Consider the following 23,219-nt stretch of genomic DNA (forward strand, 5'->3'; position numbering starts at 1 on the left):
TTCCCACACCCCCTCCCAGTTCCCACGCCCCAGATGTGAAATGGCTGTGCTAGTCCCTTAATCCCTTGGGTGAAAAAGATCGACATGTATGATTACTAGTAGTAGTAATAATAGTAAACATTTATTTTACACTTAATACACACCAAGTACTTTTCGTGCATTATCTGTCTTTACACCTAGTGTATGAGGTAATCCTAATTATCTATAGTTGACAGAACAGAACTCCCCTAGAACCCTCGATAGTTGATAGACTAGAACTCCTCTAGAACCCAACACTGTTAATTTCACTTCCTTTCCCCCTCACCTATCACCGTGACTACCAATAGGATTAGAAATTACAAAAGGCCATTCATGAAAATGATTAGAAATTCCAAAAGGCCATTTGTGAAAATGATTTAGAATTTCCTGCGGGAATTGGATCGCTCCAGGCCACTAGAGAGGTTTGGAACTGTCCACCAACCGGTGCTACTGAGAACTGTGGTTACTCAAGGTTACTTGTTTCCTCCGTTCCAAATTCTTTTACAGGGAAATGCCAGATTCCTTTGGGTTGTCATTGGTGAGGAACCTAAAAAAACAGTGAGGCCAATCAACCCCCACCTCCACCCCCACCCCAGAAGGGCAAGCAGAGAGCGGTGTTGGTTTCAGTAGAACCTATTCCATTGCAAAGTCCAGCCGCTCACTTTGCTTTTTAAACAACCTTGAAGGGCGTTGAGCATTGAGCAAACGCTATGAAGGACAAACACGTTTGGAGTGATCATCATCTCTTTTGATACGGCATCAATTTCTCCTTTTTCTTTCCTAATAACCAATTAAATACATTTGATAGGAAAACCACAGAGACTGTTAAAAAAATGAAAAGCGATTTCGTCCGTTCCGGGCTAGATTTCGATGTCATTGAAATGATTCCGCTCTCGTGCCGATACACCATTGGCCGGTTTTTAGAGACCTGGCGTACAAGGTAGGGGAGCCCAAAAGCACCTTAGCGGGCAGCAGCACAAAACCCTCCCCTTCGAGCCCGGGTGCTCGGTTCATCCCCCCCCTCCCCTCCCCCTTAGTCTGCTCGCTTCCCATTGGCCATTGCCATGACAACCAGCAGCTGCCGGGGCTGGCGGCCTCTACCGCCGCAGGGGTGGGGCGGTGGGGGAGGGGAGGGGGGAGGAGCCAGAGGAGGTGTCTGCTGCAAGTTCCTGGCTGCTTGCAAGCTCACCCCATCCTCCGAGAGGGAGGAGGCCGAGTGGTGATGCTGCTGCTTCTGTCGCCTCTTCTGCTGCTACTCTAGCGGGGCTGGAAGGGTGGTTCCTATTCGCACCGTCGCCGACCGGAGAGGGAGTGGAGGAAAAAAATCCTAGCCGCAGCAGCTGCTGATGTTGGATTTCGAGGCTGCATCCGACTCGGTCGCAAAGAAAATGGATTCAGTTTGCACCTCTCCCTCCTTTCAACAGCTTCGCCGGGTCTCCGCAGGGTGAGTAGCGGGGGACCGAGGAGCGATCTAGCTTTTGCTCGCTAGTCCATGACCTGTGTGTACGTTGGTGGCCTCCCCATGAACAATGACTCCCTCGGAGTCCGAGAGGAAGATGGGGATGGAGAGAGGGGGAAGGTTGCCCGGAAGAGAGACGGCATCCTCTTGTGTTAAAAAAAAAAAAATGGTGTTCTGATTTTATCTGGAGGGGACTAGAATGAAGGCTGAGCCGCTGGGTTTCTTTTCTTTCAAGCTTAGAGGGCGATTTAGGGAGTGGGAAAAAAAGCTAATGAGACATGGGTTTTATTGAAAGGACTCAGTCCATTTGCAGCTAGCACATACAGGGCTGGGCCTCCTCAAAAACACATTTGGTGCTCGTAGCTTCCCGGCCTAATTGCAAGGTGATTTTGCTTATTTCCTTCATGTTTAAGAAAAGGTGGCCCCAGAATTAGGCATTCTCTTTCATCGTCTAATACACTCTTGCTCAGAAACCATTTGCAGTTTCATTTTTAGCACATCGATTTGAATGTGAATGTACATATATATATTCCCTCTAGATATGCATATGATTTACACATGTTCCTTAGCATTTATAGTTCATTTATGGAACATATTTATATGCAGAGTGTGCTTTGCAATCATTTTTATGGGTTATAAATGCCCATGCCTGCTTGGGGGGTAATTGCAAATTTTTTAACTGTGCTTCTGGTTTGTGTTATTATTCATTGGCTTCATTTGAATTAATGTGAGATTTATTCTTGTTATTGTCCCTTAGTTTCATTGTGCCCAATTAGGACAGATGCCTATCATTTTGTGTTTTGTAGCACTAGATGTGAATCTATAGCTTTTCTCTTTTCTTTATATTAATTGGGTTTGTGAGAGAGTGATTTGAGAACGCTGTATTTGTAGTGATGGAAAAGGAAGGTGGATTATGGTATTATTAGGTGTCCAATAAATATATTGCCAAATGCTTATTGTAACAAATCAGTTTTCTTGAGATTCTACCCGAGCCTTTTCATGCTTGTGTCTGTGTCCCAGGGAGTACAGATGAGCTAGAAGGTGAAATGCATTCATTTTATTTAATAGTTCTGCTCTTCGCTGTTCATTCCTTCAGTAACCAGGCACCATTTTATAGTTGGCTAATGTTGTGTATAGGTTTACTTTTTTAGGGAGGGCATGTAGGGAAGTGAGATTGTTTGCAACATCTGGATTTCCCAAGTACAATATCTATTTCTAAATTAGTTGACTTTTACAATGAAATCAAACTTGAAAGGAAACAGAGCTCAGCACGAGAATGTGCAGTCTGTAGTATAAATGGGGTGGGGGGGACTATTGTAGTTTACAAATGCTGACTGGGATCTGCTTGACCTTTATTATGTCAAGGCTTTAAGGCAAGCTCAGGAGACTAAAGATGCCTGAGATGAGTAGGTATACTGCTCCATTACCACCTAGGATAATGGATTCCATTGAATTAAAGCCAGAAAAATCCTTGCACGTAAAAAGTATTAGTGCAGCTTATGGACTAGTTTTATTCGTCAATCTCTTCTCTAACAATGTCCTTGTCAGTACATTTTTTTTTGCAATGCAAGCTAATATAATTTTTGTTTGTATATTACATTTAATTTTATACAGTTTTCCTTCATTTAGAAATGTTATATGTATCTGAATGTAGTATATAGTTTAATTTGTCAGGAACAAGTCTTCTGTTTGGTTTAGACATGAGAAAGCTCTTCAGCAAGTGAATATGCACATGGCAAGTTCTATATTATGTAGATTCCCATTTAGTGAAGTCAGGTCTCTATGTTCCTAACTATAACAATCACATAAAGTAGAGCGGGAAAAAAAGGTACTGGGTTGGTGTGTCCTATCAAAATGTTTATAACACCATGCATCCTGATTATGTATGGTATCTTTGACTTCCAAAAATTAAAACATCGGGTGTATGTACAAGTAAGCTTTAAAAAATTAAGACACATAGGGCTAGATCATATTTGTGCAATGAAGATATGTTAGGGTTTGGTTTTGTTTCCTTTGTGTTGAGTTTCCATTGTGAAGTTGGCACAGTTTGAGTCTATCATTAGCCATCCTGGGCATAGAACCATCAGTAGCATGTTTTAGACCCTGGTGAGAACACAGGTTTAGTTTTTGACCCCACAACTTGCCACAGGGACCTTTGCTGAGATTGAACTTTAAAGTTTAAAGGATTACAAGTAAAATTCTCTGAAAAGAGGCCAAAAATTGTGAAGAAAAATGATATGCTTTGGCGATGAACAAGCTGAGAGATGATACATTTGCCCCAGAAGAAATGAGGGGTTTTAAAAGAAGACTATTTTTGTAACTTTTCTTGGAGCCTAAAATAGGACTTAAACTTAATTCAGAACTATGAAGATGAGAAATATAAAACTTTCTTACTGCAAATTTGAGTAGTACAGAGTTACCAGATGAAATATTATTTTTCTTCCACTAAAATCTCCCAAAGAGGGGCTGGAGCGATAGCACAGCAGGTAGGCCTTTTGCCTTGCATGCGGCCGACCCGGGTTCGATTCCCAGCATCCCATATGATCCCCTGAGCACCACCAGGAGTTATTCCTGAGTGCAGAGCCAGGAGTAACCCCTGTGCATTGCCGGGTGTGACTCAAAAAGCAACAAAACAAAACAAAACAAAAACTCCCAAAGACCCTAGAGATTGTACAGTGGTTAGGGCAGTTATCTTGCAAGTGACTGAGACCAGTTGTATCCCTGGCACTGCATCTGTTGCGCTAGGCACCATCCAAGAATGATCTCTGAGCAGAGCCAGGAATGTCTTTTACCTCATCCGGTGTGGTGTGGACCCCTTAAGAAACAAAAAAAATCTCCCAGAGTTTGAACTAGATATGCATTAATCTGTGATGAACTAAAGTCCTTAAGAATTTCTCTGACTTTTTTTTTTTTTGAGGTAAAATGTCCATTTAAGAGTGTGCTCTAGTTGTTTAACATCAGGTACTTCTAGATCTATACTAGACTCCATTTTGTAATGGGCTTCTAAATTCCAGAAATTGGAGAATTTTTAAAGAAAACTGGATAATCTGCCTGTTTGGATGCGAGAAACTGTTCAAGGCCTTATTTATAAGACTGATTTCTCAATAACTTTTTGAATGTGATGTGTAATAACCAAATTATAGTCATTTCTTTCTGTGCAACTAATTTGAAAAAAAGAAATGGAATTTAATGTGGTCGGCTAGTAAATAATTTAAGTCATCAATTTGGTCAGAAAAAATACTTGAAAGATACATAGAAGTTATTGCTTAAATAAACTGCTTAACAGACAAATTTTGTTTACCCTTTACTTAATATTCTCTTAAGAATGCCATTCTTATTTGTAATATCAGGGTTAAATATTTTGACTAGTAATCAAACTTTAGTAAAATTTGTTTTAATTAGAGTAAAATGTTATATAATCTAATGCCTCATTTTTTTATTAGGCCTTTTTTATTTCTTCATGTGACCTCAGAACATATTTCAGTTTTATGAGTAAACCTCTAGTCTCCAACCAGGATGATTTGGAAGTCAACTGGAGAGTAAAGAATGTTTTCTATGTTGCACATAGAAAGATTAATACTTTGTTTTTTTGTGGTTAGAGCCTTAAGGAAGCCAGATCTGTCATAGAAGTTTCAATGTAAATAACTCAAAAAAATTTTTTAACTGAAATAAGATAGATTTATACTTGGATGTCACTTGAACGGTCAGTTACACTTTGCCTTATATGCATATCCTGACTCTATCAAGTGAAAATATGTTTCCGGGAAGGATAAATTAATCAATTGGTCAACAACTGTTTATAGCACTCATATGATTAGCACAATTTGCATATGGTAGCAACATAGAATTTCCATGGGGAATATGAGATAGACACATGTGAAATAGTTGACAATGAAAACAGTATCATGGCAATTAGTACTATCATTGCTCTTTCTACTAACGTAATATCTTAAAGTCCTTAAAATCATTTCACTCTGTTTATTTTTTATTTTATAGCCTCATTTTTCTGTCAGATGAGTAAAGCTCATACTTGATAATTTAAGTAAGAGGAAATAGGCTCAGAGAGATTAGATTTGTCCAAGTCTGTGTTTCGTAAGTGATAATGTAAATTGTTAATGATTAGGTACCAAGTCTTATGAGCTCAAGTATGACACTTGTGAAATTCATTTTTATATGAATGCTTCAAGTGCTGTCATTTGCTCTTTGGTCATATTGGATTGCCAAGTAGATTGGGTCTATTAGGGTATCAGCAAAATAATGTGCGCAGAAAATTATTTTGGAGAAAATTCTTGATATCTCAGAAAAGCATAGAAGCATTTGACTGACTGAAATACAAGACCTCTGTTTGACTGATGTGCACTTATTTTAAGGATGTGTTATTTTTAATTTTTTGGTTTTGGACCACATCCTGCAGTGCTCAAGACTTAATCCAAGCTCTGTGTTTAGGTATCACTCCTTGCAGGCCTGAGGGGATAATATGGGTTTCTGGGAATCTGTCTGTGCAAGGACAGTGGCTACCCACTCTACTATTTCTCCAGCTCCAACTATTTTTATTTTTAATGACATAAGGCTGAAAATAATTTTTTTCTCTCTAATATTAAGAATCCTTAAGTACTGCAAAAGCCTTGCAGAGATTTATCCAAACTTGGGCTGGAGAGATAGTACAGCAGGTAAGTTGCTTGTTTTGAACACGGCCGAGCAACTTGGAACCGAGTCCATCCCCAGCATCCCATATGGTCCCCTGCACAATGCCAGAAGTAATTCCTGAGTGCAGAGCCAGGAGTAATCTCTGAGTATCACCAGGTGTGGTCCAAAAAATAAAAACAAGAAAAACAAATATATCTATACCTTCTTCTAATGTGTCCTAAGCATCTCTATCTACATGTTCTTAAAGATAAAAATTATATTAAAATTATAAACAAGTATACATCCATTTAGCAACTTTTTGGTGCATTATGCTTTAAATTGTATTGACCAATACAATTAAATTTTATCCTTTACATATTTTGTGTTATTTAATATTCTTTGTGAAAAAATTCTTACAGAAATTCTAATTCTGTAAGGAATATGATCCATAAACTGCTTCATTTCGAAGTAGTTACTGTTAGTTATTTTGGCGTATTTCTAGTTTCTCTATCTCTTTCTCTCTCTCTCTCTCTCTCTCTCTCTCTTTTGCCTATAGGCCCATATCAGCACACTTAGATGTATAGTTTTGTAAATAATATATGCAACCATAACCAAAACATTGTTTCACAGTTCCTTTAAATTATACAAAATGGCCATCATCCTGAGACAATGAGACATGTCTTTACTGAATTTCTAATCTCTGTGTACATTTTTCTAGATGATTAAGGATGTTTCCCCCCATTTGGGGATCATTACTGTTTTCTTTAAAATACTTTTAACAATACAGGTAGAGCCTGCTTGACTTGTAGCAGCTTTGTCAGGCATTTCTTTTAAGAAATATGAGATGTTATACTGACTAGCAACTGCATCTTACATTGGTGATTAAAATAACCTCTTTAACCTCTTGTCTATTGATTATGACTGAGACTTTTTTCAGTCATCTGCTTATATTCCATATTCTGGTTATTGTGAATAATTTTATGAAGATAGGAATACAAATATTACTTAAAATTAGTTTCTTCATGTCTGGTAATGACTGAGTTTTAAACCCAAATCACTGAAATCAGTGTAGGGGAAGCAGTATTGCTTTCTGGAGACCTTGAATTGAACTTACAACTGGATTAGCTGAGAACTCACATTGGGACCCCATGGACTCCCTAGCATTGCTTGGGACCCTCCTACCCCCACGGCATATTTAGACTTTTTTAGTTTGAGATCCTAGTAGAGTTTTCTCAAGGTGTATTTCTTCTGTTCTTTTGCCCTGTTTACATTTCCTTTGAAGAATTCATCATGGGGCTGGAGCGATAGCACAGCTGGTAGGGCGTTTGCCTTGCATGCAGCCAACCCGGATTTGATTCCTAGCGTCCCATATGGTCCACTGAGCACCACCGGGGCAGTAACCCCTAAGCATCGCTGGGTGTGACCCAAAAAACAAAAAAAATTCATCAAAAGTTATAGTTCTAGAGCTGTCTTTTTGCTTATTTAATTTTTATCTAACCTTCACTGAATTGTACACTTGATGAGGGCAGAAAATGAGACTGATTGACACACCGGTCTTAGATTATAGATCTTTTCCTTAGAAGTTTTTTAGGCAGTAATTATTGTCATCTTATTTTTTTGGCTATAAAATCAAAGTTTATATGTGTGATTATATTCTGGGTTTTAATAAAGAAAAACTGAATTCTTTAAGATAGCAGGTCTCTACTATTAAAAACTCATCATAAAGATTGTTTCTCATATGCTACATAAACACAAAAATCTGAGAATGTATCTGTGATTCCATTTGTTAGCTGTAAAAATTGAATGGCAAGCCAGAAATGGTGATGCCACTAAGGGAATACCTTTGGATTCACTGTAATTTACTTAAATTAATTAGCAATTTAATTATTATTAGCATTTAATTATGAAAATGGTAATAAGTTATTTTGCTGTTTTCTAGAAATCCACTCTACAAAATTTGCTTATTGTAAACAAATCATTCCTTCATTATTGTATCCAAAATTAAGCTTAACTTGAAAGGAGCAACTTTTAAAAAATAATTAAGGAAGGTTTTATAAAAGTTTTGAAGTCAAATATAGAGACTGACTTGAAAGAGAGGGTCATAACTAGTAAGCAAGAGAAATACCTTTAAAACAATTGAAAACAGTTCTTTTTTATGGGAGACTAACCTAGATACCCTGGAACTTCAGTAGTGAAGAAATGTCTGTTCCTTTCTTTGTTTAGTTTCTAAAATAAGTTCCTTTGCTGCGTTGCTTGAAATTCTGTTGTCTACACTAGTTGATAATTTCTGGCTAGACAACAATTTCTTGGTATTATTTTCAAGAAGGAAATTTTGCTGAGATCATTATGACTATAAAAGTCTGTGAGCATGTGGTTAAGAAAAAAGGGTGTATTTTCATTATGCCTTCTGTTCCAAACTAGAAATGAATGTTACCCTGGAAAATTCTATCCAGTATAACTACAATAACAATGTAACCAAGCCAATGTTTCTCCCTTTGCATTCCTTGTCTGACTGTTTTTGCACAGTTTGATGTAGTATGTATTGACCCATATTTAATGTCTAATTCATGATTACTTTGAATATATTTTTTTAATTAATACTTTTGGAAGGAAGATAGTTTTCTTGAAACTTACTTAGAAAGATTTGAGGGGAGAGAGAGGGATAATTGTGTGTTCAAGAGAAAACACAGCCTTCTCCAAAGTGGAAATAGAGACAAGAAAGTGAGACATATTTTCAAGGGAGAACACAGGCTTAAGAGCAAGCCTGAAATTATTTAGTAAAGAGGAATTCTGGTGAAAATTTAACGTTTACAATGAGTTTCAGCCAGTTGTTAAAGTTTAGGATCTTCTGTAAATCCATCAATACTTTATAAAAAGAACCACTACTTTTTAAATATAACAATAATCACTGTATAGCATTTGTATGAAAAATAAGCAGTCCGGGGGCTGGAGTGATAGCACAGTGGGTAGGGCGTTTGCCTTGCATGCGACCAACACAAGTTCGATTCCCAGCATCCCATATGGTTCCCTGAGCACCGCCAGGAGTAATTCCTGAGTGCAAAGCCAGGAGTAAGTAACCCCTGTGCATCTCCGGGTCTGACCCAAAAAGCCAAAAAAAAAATCAGCTGTTCAAATTCACATGGCAGTTCACACGAGGCAACTTCTTTTAATTGATGCTAATAAGGCATAGAGGGAAACTTGATTATAAAGATAATAGAGATCTCAAATTTGCTTTGTTATGAATATCATAGTTTATCCCGATTTTGAGAGTGTATACTCTGGAATTACTGGTGTAACTCCATGTCCACCATGCTCTGGTAACCAAGACCCAGAAGAATGAATTATCCCACCTTGTGGGCTGTGATTCATCTCTTAAGGAGAAAGACATGGATAGTTAATTAACATTAAAATGACTTTTCTATTTTAGAAATCATATCAAATTTAGCTATATCAAGAAAAACATTTGAATTATAACTTCTATTTTAAAAGCATCTACAGAATTTAGAATCCATGGTATTTTTGAGCCATATACCTAATTATTAGAAATAAAACATGGCTTTTAAAAATTACTACAGAACCCGCTCCTAGAGGTCATTTTTGTAGAAAGTACATTTTTCCCTTCTTGTTCTCTTCTTAGATGTCCACCTCACAGGTTCCATAGACTGTGGAGCTATTCTCAAATACTCAAAGGAATTAGTAGCCTTTGGCATGGGAAATAGACTCTTACACTACCTGCAATATAGATTTAAAGAGACCAGTTTCTCATTGTATGTTTGAATACGGCTGCGCAACCTTAACTCTGAGATCTTTTCATTATGGTGAGTGACTCAATGATTTTTACCTTTCACCCTAGAAGAGGTTTTCAAAATCAAGGTGTAGTCAAGACTCTGAAAGGAAATAAAAGAAAAGTCACTGGTCATTTGCTTTCTGAAATCAACTGTTTTTTTTCTGAAGTTTCACTAATGTTTGTATAGTTTGTATAGCTTGGGAACTTTCACTGAGTACATATATTTTGCATAATCCTTGTGGTTTGAAATCTTGATTATTGCCTCTATATCAGCTGTAATCTAGGCAGAATAGGTCAGTTGTTTGTTCACATGTTCCTGATGTTCTTCAGTGCTGTTTGATTAATAAGAAGGGTCCTTATTGCAGAGTAGCTGACAAAATAGTGGGAAAGCATTTTGTGTAGGGGATAAATCATCTTCACAGTGAAGCACTCTTGTGGAATTTATCGGGAATTTTTTTTTAAACTTGATCTTGATTCATTTCTATTTATTTTAAGAATTCAGGCCATCCACAATTTCAGCTTTTCCTTTTTGGGGGGTGTGTGGTGTACAATGATAAGACCACACACAGCTCTGGGCAGTGCTCAGGACATTTTTCTGGCTCTCTGCTGAGGGAACTACTCACTTCTGGTGGTGCTTGAGAGAGAATATAAGGTGCCACAGATCTAGCTAGGGTCAACAGTGTGTTAGACAAGTGGCCTTAGCCCCTGTACTGTCTCTCTGGCCTAAATTTGAGATTTTCTTTGTATTCAAGAATAGAAATTTATTCCAACAGTAGTCTTAACTCTCTTAATATCTTATAATTTTCACAGAAATTGATGGTTAATATTTTGCTTTAAAAATTAAAAGGACCTTTTAATGTTTTAAGTAATTTTTCATAAGAGGTAGAGAATATTTATACTGTATTTTTAATTACAGTATTTTTATATCATGTTGTTTATAATTGTTTATAATCATTCTGAGCGTGATTATAAAGTTCAAAATGTCTGTGTTCAGAATCATTGAGACACTATTTGGAAGAATAAGACTCAATCCAGATTTCTTTTCAGAATATTTTTATTCTATAAGACACTTACTTCCCTGAATCAAATGTGATGTGACTCAGGGCCAAAGAACTATAACATGATTTGATCTGGTGTGGAAATCCTAATCCAGTCTTAGATCTTTGGTTAAACTATGAGGTCCCTTTTTTACACACAGTCAGTGAGTTTGCATTTCTATATGACAATAGCAAAATAGAGCAAGAGATTTTGAGGGAAGATTTGAATAAATAGTTGCCATGTGGGCATCATTATCATTACCACCAGCACCACAAAAGCTTCATTGAAGATCCTAAAAATAGAAAGCATTTATAGACTTCCAGCTCTGGTCTTTGTACAAAGGGAACTTACGTTTTTAAAATTAAAAAGAGGAGAATTTACATAGAACGATAAAACATGTATCATTTACATAGAATACATTAAGAATACCAGAGTTCTTATCATAAATCTTTGTTTTTTTGGTCACAATTGCTTCCAAAGCTAATGGGCCTAAACTCCCAATGCATATACTGTTGAGGATGGTTTTGAATCATTATGCAGTGCTACATTTCTCCTAAGATATATCTTTAGTAAGACAGTTACAATCATTTTAGTAAATAAAATTTTTGGGCTGGAGCAATAGCACAGTGGGTAGGGCGTTTGCCTTGCACACAACCAACACGGACATGGCCGACCCGAGTTTGATTCTTCCACCCCTCTCGGAGAGCCCAGCAAGCTACCAAGAGAATCTTGCCCACATGGCAAAGCCTGGCAAGCTACCCGTGATGTATTCGATATGCCAAACACAGTAACAAGTCTCATAATGTTACTGGGCCCGTTCGAGCAAATCGATGAACAATGGGAGGACAGTGACAAATAAAATTTTGAGACACATTGATTTATTTTAAATGAATTCAGGTTAAAATTTCTAGAAATTTACTTGAAAGATATATTTGGATGGGGCCAGAGCAATAGCATAGTGGGTAGGGAGTTTGCCTTGTATGCAGCTGACCTGAGTTTGAGCCCTCACATCCCATATGATCTCCCAAGCAATGGCAGATGTAATTCTTGTGTGCAGAGCCAGGAGTAACCCCTGAGCATCGCTTGGTATGACCCCGAAAGCCCCGCCAAATGTTATATTTGAGATGTATTTGGGTATTTGGAATAATTGTTAGTTGTTGTTGCTGTGCTCATGTGTGTTTCTTTTACAACTGTGCCAAGATGTTAGTCATTGCATTCAAGACACTACATAACTTGTTTTAATACACTTTGAAGAAGATCTAGAATCCTATTTTATGAATAATTTAATTGAGGCCTATTGAAATGAGATTATCTGGTATTTGATGGAACTGGATTATGAAATGAAATAAACCCCATCACTTAAGAATCTAAAGTTGTTCATAACTAATAGATTAAATCAGTTCCCTTTGTAATAAAACATAATTCATTCTGAAAATTAAAATAAAATAAAGAATGGGACTGAAGCGCTATGTCTTCCATGAGCTAACCCCAGTTTGGTTCACAGCACAGCATGGTTTTCTAAGCATTGCAGGATCCTACTGGGTCTTGAGCACTGCCAAAATGGTTTGGGTAATCCCTAACACCACAGGACTAAGCAGCATTGCATCCCCCGGGTGCTCAAATTGATCCATTGCCTCCGTTGGCTGAGAATCGCTAGGAGTGTTCCCTAAGCCTCCTGAGCTCTGCATTGGAGGTCCCCCAAAATAATTAAATAAAATATAAAATTCAAGTAAACAAAGAGAAAGGTAAATATCATGTTTTAAGTGTTTTGTTATTAAATATAAATTCAGACCTAATTTTTGGGGGGGGAGGGTATGGCGTGGTGATGGTGATCAGAGCTTATTCCTCGCTCTGTGCGCAGGCACTGTATGTAGTGCCAGAATTCACACATGGTTTAGCCATATACAAAGCAAGAACCTTAACCACTATGCTATCTCTCTGCCCTACTCCCTGCCAATCAATTCTTATTAATTAAAGAATGGCAACACTTTGCTGAGATTTACATTAAGGAATCATGCTCACATAACCAGTTTCTACAAGAGGAAAGAAAAGAAGGCCTGATTAATCCAAGTCTTAAGCCATGTGGATATTTTATGTTTAAATAAGAAGAAATCATATATAAATTATTTATATTAATAACATAAACTTGAACTATCTTTTTTGAAAATAATGCTTGAATCGACAGTAAGTAGATTTTAATAAAATAAAATTATTTAGTTTTCCTTTCTCTTTTTCCAAGCTATTAAAATAAGCAAGAAAACATTCTCTAAATTCTTTAAACTATAAACTTTTTTCTTCTAAAGAGATTCAGAGAATCGTTAGACGGGAATTTGTCACAAAAACAAAACCAAAAAAACTTTGAAAATTCACTGAGTAGCACAAATCACAGAACTGAATTCTCTGAATAACATGTTTTCTTGTTACTGTTTTCTTGGCCATAAATTCATGCAATTTAAGACTTTTATTTCATTTTTTTTCTCATACTGAGTATGAGAAGTTTTGACACTAGGCATAGGTGAAAAATACTGAGGCCTTGATTTTAGTGTCTCTAAATACACATGACCTAACCCAACCATAAGATAAATATAACTCAAATAAATATGACCTAACCCAACCATAAAATACAGGGAAGCTTGGGAGATTATTTGGGGTGCAGAGGATAGAACACGGGTCTGCTGTATGCAAGGCAAGTGCCTTAAACCTTTATTCTCTCTCTCTCTTTCTGGCCCTGAACTTTTTTTTCAGTTTTTCATTATACCAAAAGGCTTTTTACTTATTTAATTAGCAAAATCTGGTGACTATTACAGAGCATTTTCTATTCCTTTTTCTTCTGCTTTGTTGTTGTGATGATCAGGGATCTCACGCACTAGGTTGTGCTACTCATGCAGTGAGTTGTGATACTCAACACACTTGTGGTGGTGCCCAGATATTGCACACTTGGTTGTGATCTGTGCATCTCCACAGAGTCCCAGAAACTAGAATTCTCAATCCGGGCAGGATTGCCTCCGAGCATGTGAAATAGTGCTGGGGCTCAGTCCCCAATGCTTGCCCTTGCATGCCAGGCACTCTGTACCTTGGGGTGAGTATTTTTAAGTGAAAGATTTTGTCATCGAGATTTATAAATCATCCATAAACCTAAAATTTAAAATTCAGGTGATTCTGGAACCTCCGTGCTGGAAAATGTGTCTTGCTCTAGCTCTGTGAGAGGGTCTAGTGACTTCCATGGACAACCACAGTCCACAGAGTTCTCTTGAACAAAGATGAGAGGGCAGAGCCACAAGGACATGATCCAGATTCTATACACAAAATACCACGGGGTGTTTTACTAATGTTTTAAAGAAAGAGAAGTCTTATGAAAAATAGCACGATATGGATATTCTGTGTACCAATATATCTACTATTTTTTAAAATAGAATTTTCCATTTTCACCAGCCTCTAGTAGTTTTTACTCTACAGTAGCTATTAGAATCTGTGTTAAGGGAACACACCAAGATTAAGTCTATGTGGTTCAATTACAATTAATTTTTAATGAAAACCTTGAACTAGGATTATTACCTAAGAAGCTAAGACCACAAACACATACTTCAAAATTAAGGTATATTTTTCCTTTGGAAAGTGGGTACATTTATCTCCATTATGAAGGACCTGCTTAGAGTTTTGCTGTCTTCTCTCTCATTTAAAGAAAGTGAAATTGTTTTAATCTTGGCTTTAGATAATGATGCTATGGTAATTTGAACAGTAACAGTTTAGTGTTTTGGGGTTGGGGTTTGGCTTGACAGTCCAGGGAGGACCATGTGAATGACATCTTTCAGAGTTGTGCAGTAGAGCAGAATTTCCGTCTACCTGTTCTGTGCAAGGTGAAGTTCTGAGCACTTTACATGTGCTGGAGATTAGGTACTGTGGTGCTTCTTTCTAACCTGTTTGGTTGAGCTAAATGTTCAAGCAAGTAACAAATAGTTTACCGAGTATTTCCAAAATGCTTTTCTTTATACTGGGCTTGTGGGATAAAAATTAGCTCCCTATGTCCAAATGGCTTGTAAAATATAAAGGGGAGGCAAGTCTATACAAACAATAAAGCGGTAAATATTGTGATGATATGACCATCATACTTAGCCACTGAAGGCTCCAGTCTCAAAAAATTTATGCTAATTTTTGCCATTGAGAATTATATTATGGGACTGGAGCAATAGTAAAGTAGTTAACACACTTGCTTTGCATGCAACCGACATGGATTTGATCCTTGGTACCCCATATGGTCCCTTGAGACCCCCAGGAGTGATCCCTGACTGCAGAGCCAGGAGTTATCTCTGAACTCTGCCAGTTGTGGACTTAAAAACAAGAAATACATTGCTTAAGGTAAATTATGTTTGATCTTTACTGAGTATGAAGAATCTTATCGTGTTATTTCCTATTGTTTTTATTATGCATGCCAATATTATGCATTATATTCTGTATTTTAATACTGCATAACCAAATCCATCTCAATGATGAATATTAAGATAGAGCACATATTTTATTTTTTTCAGTTACTAATGTATCCTTTTTTCTCCACATCATTTCTGTTAACCTATTCACTAAAAATTTAAAGATGTACTTGAATATTTTTAATAAAAGCAGAACTTCAAAATCATCCAACCAGAATTAAATGAGTGTCCTTTAGATTTATCATCTTTGTTTTCATACAAAGAAAAATTGTTTAAAAATAATTCTGATCAACTGTTTTCTTCTAAGTTAGGTGTAGTGTGGAAGTGAATAAAGTTAGCCCTAATGCTACAGTAAGCAACACACATTTAGAAACTACTGGACACCAAAGAAAGATATTCCGATAGGTTGTGATATTCAAATGGAAAATTTATACATGAAAAAGTAGTTAAGGAACCTGAATCCCAGAATATAAAGGAAATGGTAAATTTACTAAGATTTTTTAGCCCCCCCCCAAAAGGAGGGCTGGAACATTATAATTGGCCTTGTTTTCAAGATAATAAATAATATTGCAGTGACTCAGAGTCAAGTCACTAATTGCCTCTTTTTTTCAGATACTAAACCGGAATATGGGTTTTTAAAATAAAGCAAAACAAATTGACAAATCACTTCATAGCTCAAATGTTTGCTGTGCTGTGAATTTCAATATATTTGAAGCTTTATCACTTGGGTTATATTAGTAAAGAGACTAAGACTGAAGTAAGGAATAACTGTCAAATGCTGGGGAGGAAATAAGGCTTTCTAAAACCTTTTTTCCCATGTGAGCCCTCTCTAGCATAAGAGTATAATGAGGCCATATGGACCAGTATTGGAAAACATGTTAGAACCATTGATTCCAGTTACAGTCAAGGGACTCTTTTGTGATTGCTTTTTTTGTGCATTTTGAATAGAACAGTAACCTGTGAAATTAGAAAAAATAAAAATCCCAAGGGGAAAGGTTCGCTGAGTAGTTAATGAAAATATTGATCCTGATTTGCCTGTCTTCACTTTGGTGTTTTCCCTTCTTTGAGCTGTGATCATTGGTACTCCAGCCTTTCTATTAAGTAATCCACAAACATCCTATTAAATAATCTGTAAACTGTTCTCTGTGTAGTCAAATGCCACTGAGGCACAAATCTGGAAAATCCTGGAAAATCTCTTAAACTCTTTAATTTTCTCTAAGTAAAGGAAAATGCTCAGATAGAAGATTATCTACAAGGATTCTTCCCACCTAAAGCTACATGATCTTGACTGGCCATCACGTTTCTGTCAGTCTTGTGTCATAATAAATGCTTCCCAAGAGGATACCAGAGAATCAGCTTTGGTCACTTTGCTCTTTCAATCTGTGTGTGTGTGTGTGTGTGTGTGTGTGTGTGTGTGTGTGTGTGTATACAGCTGCCTTTCAGTTTAAGAAACAAGTCATTGAATCCAAGCCATATATCTGAAAAGGCATTTAGTGATATACTGATTATACCTTTTCTTGACTTCAGCTCATATTTTGTACCTGTAATTTCTAATATTTAAGCACAAAGTAAATAATTAATTGATAGATACTAATCAGACATTTTCCTGGCTTACAACAGGTTATGTGAATTCATTTTATGACTTCACTCAACTTTGCAAATGTGTGCTCAGATGACCCCTAAGGCAGAACATTTCCTGTCCTGTAAAATATTTGCTCTTACACTCAAAAATCACTTTCTAGATTATTTTTTTCAATGCTTTTTGGAAGCTAATTTACCATTGTGTGAAATTTTAATCAAAGTAGGAATATAACTCTCTTTGAAAGAAAAAAATCAAATGAAATCTTCATTTTCTCCCATTTCCCTGGACATCTATTGCTATTGTATGTTGCATCAGTAGAACTTCCCATATGTTCAGAAAAAGCAGTAACTTGGTAAGTTTTGTTGGCGTTTGCCTTGCACGCAGCCAACATGACCGACCCGAGTTCGATTCCTCCACCCCTCTCGGAGAGCCCGGCAAGCTACCGAGAGGATCTCGCCCGCATGGCAGAGCCTGGCAAGCTCCCCGTGACGTATTCGATATATCAGACACAGTAACAACAAAGTCTCCAATGGAAATGTTACCGGGCCCGCTCGAGCAAATCGATGATCAACGGGAGGGCCTTTTCTTGTTACCAAATTGTCTCAGCTAGATTCCTCCCCTTTACTGATTTGTCATTAGTTTACATCATTATACAATTTCTGAGGCATAGTTTAACACATTTTTATGTGTATAGGATTCACTTAACCCACCTCAAACTTCCAGTTCCATGCCACCAGCAAGAAGATTCCTCTATATACGACTGCAGATCTTTTAGGGTAACCCATTGTGAAGACACACAACAAGAATTTCTGAAATCCTGGGTCTAATCTTTCAGCTCTCAGCTACTATGATGTTGGCAGGCTTTCTATTCTTTTGTTTTCATCTATGAAAAAGAGGTATATCACCTCTATTTTTTACTGATCACTTACAGAAAAAAAATGTTATGGTGTCTTGGACGTTTTCTTCATCTCTCTGCCTTTAGATGTACATGCATATTATTAACGAACTGAAAGAGAAGGTTCTCTTCTGAAATCCAAAGTCCTCTTGCTTGCTTTGAGATAGTGATTATTTATGCACCTGACATTTCCCCCTGTAGCCTATGCTTTCTTTCAGGGAGGCAACATACATGAAGGAGAAAAGATTCAGAGAAATACAGCACAAGATGTAGATCAGAATTCAATAAACTGTCACTGTCACTGTCCTCCCGTTGATCATCGATTTGCTCGAGCGGGCCCAGTAACGTCTCCATTGGAGACTTTCTTGTTACTGGGTTTGGCATATCAAATAAATCACGGGTAGCTTGCCAGGCTCTGCCGTTGAGGCAAGATAGTGCGAAGGAATAGTAGATGGGTCAAACATGCACGTTATTTAAACTCTAAGTTTGTACTATCTAATGACAAACACGTTAAACTACTTCATTGCTTTGACTGAGTGGAATATAATGAAGACATGTTGAAAGAACATTGCAGAGGCCATGTGTTATAAACATTTTAAACACAATGACAGGTGTAAAAACTTTGAATAACATGTAACATTTATTAAGTAAAAATGTAAATTTAAAAGCCTTATGTCTGCTGGAATAGATTTATCTCTGCATACCAAACATATAAGAAGGCAATATAAAAACACATAAAGTGAGTCAGGGGAAATGACACAGTGGCAGAAGCACCTTCCTTACTAGCTAAGGATTGTACTTTTGATTTTCTGTGCCACCCACGTGCTCCAGGCTGACCCCACTATTCTGCTGTCTGGGAACTCCATCTGCATAACACCAGAGTTTGCAATTTCTGGTACAAGGGTATGTGTGAGTAGCACAGCTAAAGATGTGCATGCGCTCTGATTCCCAGGAGTTTTATCCCAACATGCTCTACAAGCAGAATGTGCCTAGTCATCGTAACCAAGAGTATAACCACTGAAGAACGTCATACAAGTACCACAGCTAAAGTGCATGGCCCCCGCAATCATCACAGTATATATTTTTTGTGATGTAAGATAGTTTTTATTAAACAAAATTTATTTAGATAGGCATGAGGGAAGAAAAAGAAATGTGTCTCCAAGAGAGAACAAGGGCTTCTTCAGGAAGCATGTTCAAGGCAGAACGTGGGTTTGATTTTTTTTCTTTTTGGGTCATACCCGGAGATGCTTAGGAGTTACACCTACTTCTGCACTCAAGAATTACTCCAGGCAGTGCTCAGGGGACCATATGGGGTGCTGGGGATCGAACCGAGGACGGCTGCATGCAGAGCAAATGTCCTACTGTACTACCACTCTTACCCCAGAACATGGGCTTGAAAGAGCCGATAAAAGAAAGTTCAGTCATTTTTCTGCAACCTAAACACACCTTATATGTATATATATATAAATATTTTATATAAATATATAAAATATTACAATGTTATATAAATATAAAATATCTATATATAACATGCTTAGATTGCATAAATATAGGCAACTTTTCTTTTATGTGTATGCATTTTTTGAGGAAAAATTTCCCAAAATTTTTCCAAGTAACATATCACTTAGTTAATAAAACAAGAATTCAAAAACAGCTTTGTGTGTGTGTGTGTGTGTGTGTGTGTGTTTGTGTGTGTGTTGCCAGCAGTTGAACACAGGGTCTTGTACATGCAAGGTATGTGTTCTATCTATGAGCTATGTCCCTGTGCACATCCCCCCCAACCTCTGCATAAAACTTCTTTTCTCCCACTTTATTTAAATGCTGTGTTATACAAAGTTGTTAATGATGCATTTGCTATAGATATTTAGTATTTCATCACCAATCTCACCACCATGGTGACCTTCCCTCCACCATTTTCTCAACCTTATAGCAGGTTACCCTTATAGTGGGCCCCAAATAATTTATATTATATCACCTATTACCAATCAGAGGCTAATGGAATTATGAAAAATTACTTCAGTAAAAGAAAATTTGTGAAAATTGTTGTATCTAACCATGGGAACATTAAGTCCTTGTCTGAGGGTTTACTTGGTTGTTGTTGCTAATTGAGCCTTCTCTGATACTGTTTTTGTTAATTGAGGTTAGTTGGCTTCTATGTTGTATTTTTTGATCCAACCTGGTTTACTCCTACTGGGATGTTAGTACTGTAGCGTTTGGAGATGTTGGCACACTCTAGAAAACCCAGAATATTTAACCGGGCAGTGAGCTAACACAGCAGTGGTGGTGGAATGTGAGTATGGCATGGTAGGGGGCTGGAGGGAGGTTGCCCACCCTGACTCTGAGAAGGCCTGGAGTTTTCAGCCAAAAACACCCAGTGTACCTGAAAGTTTTGGCAGTTTGACATCTCTTTGGAGCTCAGTCATGAGGCGGGAAAGCCCAGCTGTATGCATGGCAGCAGCTCTTGGGGTTGTGTGCAACTTCCCTGGCTTAGGCAGGGTGGGAACTGGGTCTGCCCCCTTCCCAAGATGGCTCTGAAAGTCTCAGTCTAGGACCAGTGTATCCAAGAAATTTTTGTGGTTAGTTGATCTCTTTCAAGGTTTAATTATGAGTCTCTGGAGCAGTGCTGGTGGATGAGCTTGCATGGTGGCAGTGTGGAATGCGGGTGTGTCTGCTGGGGCTTCCACAGTTAGGGGAGTGCCAAATAAAACCTTTTAACATGCCTTATCTGAATGTTTTAGAAATTGTCTGATGAATATTAGGTAGGAGGAACCAGACCCTCATTTTCTTTCATCATTAAGATAAAAAGAAATTACTGTTTTTAAATATAAATGAAAATATTCACCATAAGAATATGCTAGATATGAAAGTTTTAGGATTTAGACAAGGCAGATGAACATGATCAACATCATTTCTCCCAAGATATAGAGATGAAATGAGTCTCAATGGAGAGCCACATAATCATACCAAGCACTCAGAGAAGTCATCATCACTTCAGTGAAAAGCGTAGTCATAGATCTTTTACTTGTTATATAAAATAACTTCTGCTAGGACATAATTGCCATTGATTATTATTTATTCAGTTAAAATTCATACAATAATAGCTTTTAGTTTACCTAGTTTTTAAAAAATTATGTATTAAGCATAAATTTCCAGTTCCATATAGAATTATATAATCAGTGATAAAGGAGGTGAAGAATTCCATTGATTATTTTTGCATTTTATTCAATATCCCTTTAGTGTCCCTTCTATTTATTGGTAGCTTTCCTCCAACATGCACATACCCATGCCCCTTTCAGCATCTCCTTTGCTCAGTTTCCTTCTTTATACTTCTTTACACTTTACTTCTTGCCCAGCATGGAAGACCATTAGTGGAATCTTTGGCTGGCAGAGAAGTCCAACACAGCCAGTTCTCTCTGTGTTTGAATTCCTACGATTTTAGTGGTGACTCGTACTCTGTTAAACGCATCACTGTTTTCTTTTTTTCCAAATAAATGTTCTCATTTTGTCTCCACATCTATATTTTAAAAGTCCCTTGAAGAACTCACAATCCTCTAGCTTTTTCAGAAGTGGAAGGAAATCTCTGTTTTCTGAGAGAATCCTGTATTCTCTATGTATTATGCTCTGTCTTTGCATGTCATTTCACATGGGCCTGATAACTGTTCTGTACTCCTATGTCTTTGGAAGAGAGTGGAAATCAGAGTTCGCTTTCCTGAGACAAGGTAGCTGGTCACCAGCAGAGCAGTAAACTTGCTTAGAAGGTCTCTAAATGTTCTCTGTTTTGTGATACTGTCTGACTGATTGATAATAACCCACCAGGAAGTCAGTAATAATTTATTTTACTTTTTACTTTTCTATACCCTCTACTTTTTCATGTTCTTACTTTGTTTGGTAAAGTGAGACTAATTATAATGATAAATTGTTAAATATAACCAACTCCTGATTATTTTCCAAACCCTCTAGTTTTTCATGTTCTAACCTTGTTTGATGGACTGGAGACATAGCACAGAGGGTAGGGTGTTTGCCTTGCATGTGGCCAACCCGGGTTTGATGGCTCCATCCCTCTCGGAGAGCCCTGCAAGCTACCAAGGGTATCCCGCCCGCACAGCGGAGCCTGGGAAGCAAGACGTGGCATATTTGATCTGCTAAAAACAGTAACAACAAGTCTCACAATGGAGATGTTACTGGTTCCTGCTCAAGCAAATCGATGAACAACGGGAGGACAGTGCTACAGTGCTAACCTTGTTTGATAAAGTGAGACTAAATGTAATGATAAAATGTTAAATATAACCAACTCTTGATTATTTGCATTTTTTTCTCCTGGTGCTAGTGATCAAATCCAGGGACTTACACGTGCCAAATATCTGCTCTGCCACAGAGTTCTGTCCTTGCCCCTGGCTTATTTGCTTTTTCATTGACTTCCCTTGCATATGCTAAGTTTTCTGTCTCTTAGTATTTTTCCCATAGTTTCCCCTTCACCTCCACTTGTCAAAGCTACATAAAATTTCAAAGTACCCAATTTACGACACTGCTCTTTTAGACCAGGAATAATGTTAGAGAAAAGGGCACCTGCATAAGCTGTCTCTATTCTCTGCATAAAATATTCTACCTTCTTTTTATTTCAATTTAAGATCTCTTTCCTCCACTAACATATTCTCCCTGGGATCAGAGCTATAGTATAGCAGATAGTGCATTTTCAGCTGACCCAGGTTCAATCCCTGGCATCCAATATGGACCCCCAAGCACTGACAGAATAATTTCGTATTGCAGAGCCAGGAGTAACCCCTTAACATTGTTGGGTATGATCCCAAATCAAACAAACAAAATCCCCCCAATTTGTGAAGACATTAGATACCAGAGACGAAAGGTACTGAAGAAGCAAGAATTCTAAACTGATTTCCTGCAGTACCTCTGGGATATTCAGAAGCCTGGAGTAACCTGACCCCAGCTGGAGACAGCAGAACTGAATATTTAGGGAGAGAACGCTGAATAGGAGAAGGCAGTTCTCCTTCTACTGTGTCACTGTAAGCAGGAAGTGGGAGAAGACAACACAGTCCTCCCCCAAATTAACCAGCATGATCCCTGTCTTCTGTGCCACTGTTTCTGTTTGTCAGTGAGATAACCTGGGGTTCTGTTTCCCGTTAATGCAAAATGTGAAGAGCTGAAAGGGAGTGATTTAAAACACAGACAGTAAAGGTGCTAACAAAAAGGATCTGAAGGCATCTGTCCAGGCTATTCTCTCTTTGCAGTCCTCAAGTTCCCTTTTGTTCCCCAGAATTCACCTGGGACCACAGGTGCAAACAAGTTCACTTGTGGTCTGGTGTTTGAAACTATGGCAGTGTGGGACCATTAAATGATCATGGAATGATGGGGCTGGAGCTATAGTACAGTGG

The 23,219-nt window shown here is 37.6% G+C and overlaps 1 protein-coding gene across 2 annotated transcripts in view; it reads left to right on the forward strand.

Moving 5' to 3' along the window:
• Window positions 1-1,164: 1,164 nt before the first annotated feature.
• The window catches only part of JAKMIP2 (janus kinase and microtubule interacting protein 2), a 172,614-nt gene continuing 150,559 nt past the window's right edge, over window positions 1,165-23,219 (forward strand). Inside the window, exon 1 of one of the 2 annotated variants that reach the window (XM_056124416.1) lies at window positions 1,165-1,462. The gene's annotated coding sequence lies outside the window, so the exon portion shown is untranslated. The remainder of the gene's footprint in view (window positions 1,463-23,219) is intronic. The other variant, XM_056124415.1, reaches the window with a different exon arrangement.

Source organism: Sorex fumeus, unplaced genomic scaffold (assembly GCF_029834395.1).
Source record: "Sorex fumeus unplaced genomic scaffold, SorFum_2.1 ptg000051l, whole genome shotgun sequence".
NCBI lineage: Eukaryota > Metazoa > Chordata > Mammalia > Eulipotyphla > Soricidae > Sorex > Sorex fumeus.